Source organism: Eptesicus fuscus, chromosome 10 (genome assembly GCF_027574615.1).
Source record: "Eptesicus fuscus isolate TK198812 chromosome 10, DD_ASM_mEF_20220401, whole genome shotgun sequence".
In the NCBI taxonomy this organism is placed as follows: Eukaryota; Metazoa; Chordata; class Mammalia; order Chiroptera; family Vespertilionidae; genus Eptesicus; species Eptesicus fuscus.
In genome coordinates this window covers 60622637-60628636 of record NC_072482.1, presented here as the reverse complement: position 1 = coordinate 60628636, position 6000 = coordinate 60622637, and positions in this window count along the sequence as shown.

The following is a 6000-nucleotide window of genomic DNA, read 5'->3' as shown; positions in this document are numbered from 1 at the left end:
AAACATCACTTTGGTGACCATACTTTAAATCTTATTCAGTTAGGTATGGCAAGCCCATTATTAAACAAAGTCCAAGTGAATTAATGGTTCCTGGTTCCTGATCTCAGTGTATGGGCTGGTGAGAGCAATATCTTACATACAAAACTAATGACAACCTTATGAACTTTACAAAGCCTCCAAAGCCAACTCTTCAATTTTAGTATCAGCTTTATTAACCATACTAGAGGCCCAGTGCATGATTGAATCATGCACGTGTAGGGTCCCCTACACGCTTTTGCTTTTCGCGGTGGAGCTGGGTGCCTGCCCGCTGGTGCACCAGGCCTTTCAGAAGCCTCCTGCTCAGCGGAGGCTTCTGAAAGGCCTGGTGCCGGAGCAGACAGGCACCCAGCTCCCTCACTTTTGATGGTCCGTGGCCGCTGAGGGGGGCTGCCGTGGACACCTGGCTACCCTGCCGTTGAGAGGCGCAGCTGGGTGTCCGTGGCAGGCCGTGGATCTGGCCGTTGAGAGGCGCAGGGGGCGGGACTCCTGCCCCCTGCGCCTCTCAACAGCAGGGTAGCCCCCCTCAGTGGCAGCGGATCCGTGCCTCTCAATGGCCGGATAGGCCACCCCGAGTCCCACCCCCCAGCCTCCCGCCGCCCAATCGTGGGCATAGCGGAGTGATGGTAATTTACATGTTACTCTATTATTAGATAGGATTATAGGGTCTTTGTAAACTAAGCATCACCTTTTCTCACACTTACTGGTATATACAAAACTGGCCAAATAAAACAAAACATCAAAATAGCGACACTGCGTCAGAAACTCATTAAGTAAATTTACGTGGTCACAGTACACCTTAGGAGGAAATTTGGAGGCAATATTGACACCTTAACCAGATGGGTAAGCAGTGACCATTACATTCCAGAGTCAGAAAACAAAACAACACAACACTGTGCAGTAAAGGATTAACACAGCATGTCTAGGTTGTATAAACCTTTCGTATTCCCAAGAAAGGTATGGCCCCTGCTCAGCTCCTGGGAGATAGCCATAAACCCTTGGAATACCCTGCTTGATAAGAATGTTTTTGTCTACCTGGGGAACTTAGGCCCTGCCAGACAGTCTATGTTAACAATGTGATTTATGGTGCGGGGCCTTGGGCCATGGGGTCCAGCTTGAACTCTAGAGGGGCTGGTCACACAGGCATGGGCAGTCAGCCATGCCTGTGTGACCAGCCTACAATAAAAAACTTGGCCACCAAGGCTTGGAGGAGCTCCCCTGGTTGGCAATACGCCAAGCATATCACCACACGTGGATGCAGGGAGAATTAAGGGCTGTCTGCATGACTTCACTGGAAGAGGACCATTGGAAGCTCATGCCTGGTGTTTCCTGAAATTTGCCCCATGTCCCTCTTTCCGTTGCTGGTTGAAATCTGTATCCTTTCACGGTAATAAACCATAACAGTGCTTCTCTGAGTTCTATGTATCCTTTTAGTGACTCTTTGGACCCAAATGTGATCTTTGGGGACCCATGAAACACACACTGCAACCCTGAGATAAAGTAACAACAACAAAAAGTCACTCTGTCTAGTTTTTGTTCCCCGAAGTAAATGAAACCCTGAGTCTCTCCTGTAAGTTACTCTCTAAAACAACAACTATTTCTCTGAAAATGCTGATGTCTGAAGATACAAAATGACCTTTTTGGATATGATAATTATGTGAGAAAACTGCTGTTTTCCGCCTTGAAGAGAATCACTGTAAACTTGGTGACTTTGGTAATTTTTTAGGTTTTTTTTTTTCTCCTTTAAATACTTGTCATAGTTTTAATTTGATAAGAACGTCCTTCTAAAGCTTGGACTCTCTTGTAAATGGTCTTTGCATATAAATGCCTTTTCTTTTCTAAATGCTTTAGTCTCTGAGTGGTTTGTGTTTTATTTCAGCAGGTGAGCCAATATTATTTTAGTAGACTGGTTAAGAGAAGCAAACTGTACCTTCTGCAGCATATCCAGAGGCATGCTCAGAAGTAGCTTTGAGAATGAGAAATCACAGGCAAATATCCTATCCAAATACCAAAGGCACACCCCGCCCTCTTCTTCAGAGCTATATTGTAAAAGCACAAAGAGGAAAAACCCCTCCCTGAAAAATTAACTTAGGTGCTCAATATTTAGCTCTGACCAGTTTTGCTCAGTGGATAGAGCATCAGTCTGCAGACTGAAGGGTCCCAGATTCTATTCTGTTCAAGGGCATGTACCTTGGTTGTGGGCACATCCCCAGTAGCGGGTGTGCAGGAGGCAGCTGATGGATGTTTCTCTATCACCGATGTTTCTCTAACTCTCTATCCCTCTCCCTTCCCCTCTGTAAAAAAATCAATAAAATATATTTTTTAAAAAATATTTAAACCAAACCACAAGAGAGAATCAAAGTATGTAATACTGATATAAATTTTTCCAATCTTATTAAACAGAGAAGTTATAGATATAAAATCATAGAATAAGTTTTTAAAAGATCAATTACTTTTGAGATGAAAGAAAAAGTAGAAATTCATAACCTAGAAATAAATTCTTTTAACTCTGGTACTGAATTTCCCAGCTTTACATTTGTAGCTTATATTTGGGAAAAGGAAGGCGGTAGTAACGCTTTTTATGTTGTGTTCAAGCATTCAATATTTAAGATATTAATAATGCTATTCTCTCACATGTATTACATATTGTGGATTTAGCTATCTCTGAAAAAATATTTTTACGGTACATTTTCTTTTGCTAGAAATTATAAACTATAAAACCATTAGTGTTTCATGGAATTTTCAGGAATGTCCTTAAATTTAATTTTAAATGAGTTTCCTGTGTACCAGTATGATTTATGTTTTAAATAACACATTTGTAAAGTTAAAGGACCTACAGTGATGGGCAGTGAAGTACGTTCCAGTTCAGCAAGAAGATTTTGGGCAACTGCCCTGTAAACATTAATCTTATATTTCAGGCCAGAAATGCTTCACATTCTGTGCTAGCTCAGTAATAGATTTTTCTAAGAAATGCCCCACAAGTCAATGTACATTTAATTTTAAGAAAAACTAACCAAAAAATACCTTACAACGTTTTTCAGAAGTTATCCTAAAATGTACTTAATCAGATTAAGCAGAATTAATTCAAAAGGATATTATTTTAGCTCTGACTACAAGGTCTGACTCACTTTACAATCCTCTTTATAAAGACTAAAATTCCTTTATATTCTTTCTCCCTCTCTCCTCTCTCTCTCTCTTTTGTTACTCATCACCCAAGGATATTTTTCCATTGATTTTTTTTTTAAAAGAGAGACAGAGAGACTGATAGATGTTAGAGAGACACATCATTGGTTGCCTCCTGCATGGGCCCTGAACAGGGCTGGAGATTGAGCCTGTAACTGAGGTATGTACCCTTGAGTGGAATTGAACCCAGGACCCTTCAGTCCTTGGGCCGATGCTCTACCCACTGAGACAAACCAGCTAGGGCTAACATTCCTCTCTTTAACGTTTTAAGCAACTTTAATAATTTGTAATGGTGGAAACTTTTACAAGTGGGTAGAATCCCATTATTAACACCACTCAAATGTTTACTTCCCTGTGGCACGTCTATGTTCTGACCATAGCTCAGAGCAAAATTTCACAAAATACTGACCACCTTCTCTATGTGTGATGCACTCTGATATTTTTAATGCTATTCTGTAGCATTTAAAAATGTTGGTAGTGACCCACCAAACTGATTTCATGATCCATTAATAGGATATGACCTGCAGTTTGAAAACCACTGACTTGGTCCAACAAATGGGAAATATGAAGTGTGAAGAAATTGTGTAGCTTAAATTCATAAAGAAAGTGAGTGGCAATCATTTGCATATTTTGTACAAGTCAATAATTAGCCTCTAAAATGTAACATTTCTGTATTTTATTTTTTCGTTAGTCTAACTCATTATTGCTTGATTTCTGCTCCCCTTGCTCTCCACTCCCTATTTAGTTTAATGTTTCATACGCAATTTTCTCTATTCAGGCCTTGAATTTGATACTGTTTATATGGATAGTATTACGTTTAAACTTACTAGGTGAACTAGTATCTTCAATCAACAAGCTTATAGATTAAGAATGCTAGATCAATGCTGCTACAGGTAAAAAAGCAGATGAAAGCTATATATATATATGAAGAAATACCATCAGGCCAACTTTATCAAGAAATGAAAACAAAGATTTAGTAGACAAATATTTGTTGAACACTTACTCTATGTTAGTCATTATACCTCTATGTCACATATTGTTTTCTTCCTTGTATTATATTTAAGTATGCCTTATTTCCCCTATCAACTTATAAACAACTAGAAGACAGAATCCATGCATAATTTGTCTTTGAATCTCCTATAGCCGTGGTTGGCAAACTGCGGCTTGCGAGCCACATGCGGCTCTTTGGCCCCTTAAGTGTGGCTCTTCCACAAAATACCATGGCCTGGGCGAGTCTATTTTGAAGAAGTGGCATTAGAAGAAGTTTAAGTTTAAAAAATTTGGCTCTCAAAAGAAATTTCAATCGTTGTACTGTTGATATTTGGCTCTGTTGACTAATGAGTTTGCCGACCACTGTCCTATAGCATCTAACACAGTATCTTGAGATCCCCAAATAGTTGATTAGAGATGGATAAACACTTGCTGAATGAACAAGGCAAATATACCAATCCTATATAATAAAAGCCTAATATGCAAATAGACTGAACTGCAGAACGACAGATTGCTATGGCACACACTAACCACCAGGGGCAGATGCTCAATGCAGGAACTGCCCTCAGCCCGCAGGCCCTGACCGGTGGTGGTGGGGGGCAGGGCCAGTGAGCGGGCACTGCCAGGCCAGCCAAGGCGGGTGCTTCACCCCGCAGATCGGCCCTGATCACCAGCCAGGCCTAGGGACCTTACCCATGCACAAATTTTGTGCACCGGGCCTCTAGTATACAAAGAAAGAAATACCTTGGCTCTCAACCCTCTTCCGCTTAGCATTATAATAGCAAAGAAAGCATCATTTGAGTGCCTATTGTCTGTGCCCCCTAGTAAACAAACAATAAAATACTAGCATAATCTTGAGGGATTATGTAAAACTAGTAGCCCATTTGCAGGAAAAATCTTGCAAGCGGCCGCTGCGGCCGCATGCGCTGCCACTGCTGCCGCTGTTGCGGCCGCCGCGCCTGCACCTGCACGCCTCTGCCACCCGCCCCACTCTGCCCTGCTCCGCCCCGCCCCGCCCGGGCTTTCCCTCTGGCAGCCAACTTGCTTTCCGCTTTTCCTCGGTCTTCCTTCTAAGTTGTCTTCAGTCTTCACTCCTCCCTCCCTCAGCGTATGCAAATTAACCAACATCTTTGTTGGGTAATTTGCATACTCGCCCTGATTGGCTGGCAGGCGTGGCTTGGGCGTAGCGAGGGTGCGGTCAATTTGCATGTTACTATTTTATTAGGTAGGATATGATCACATAATCCTTGAAAGGTGAAACTGCAGAACAGCTGACTTGGTGCCTGAAACAGCACCTGATCCAAAATGCTCACTTAGATGAGACCACCAGAATATATTTTCATTACATTTATCAGATACTTATTGAGGGGTTACTATGGGCCAGATATTGTGCTAGGTGCTGGGCTACAGCGGTGAGCAAGAATCTTATTTTCAAGGAGCTTTCAGTCTACTGGGAAGACAAACAATAACAAGAAAGTTTGCTAAGTACAAAGACAGTAGAAATACCTAGAAGAGGCAGCTAAGTCAGATTTGGGAGAAGGCAAGGGTGTGAAGGGGAGGCTTAAAGAGGGCTTCTTAGAGGAAGCAATAAATTGAGATCTGAGTAATAAGGGAAAGCTAGGTGAGCAAAATCTAGGTAAGAAAATCTAGACAGAGAATATGGTGGATAACTTCACCCTTATTTTAAAAATTCTAGAAAGCTGATTATATCATTCATATAACTTTTTACCTTCCTTTGATAATTCATAATGTCCAACATTCCTCCTCCAACCACCAACACCTGGATCCAGT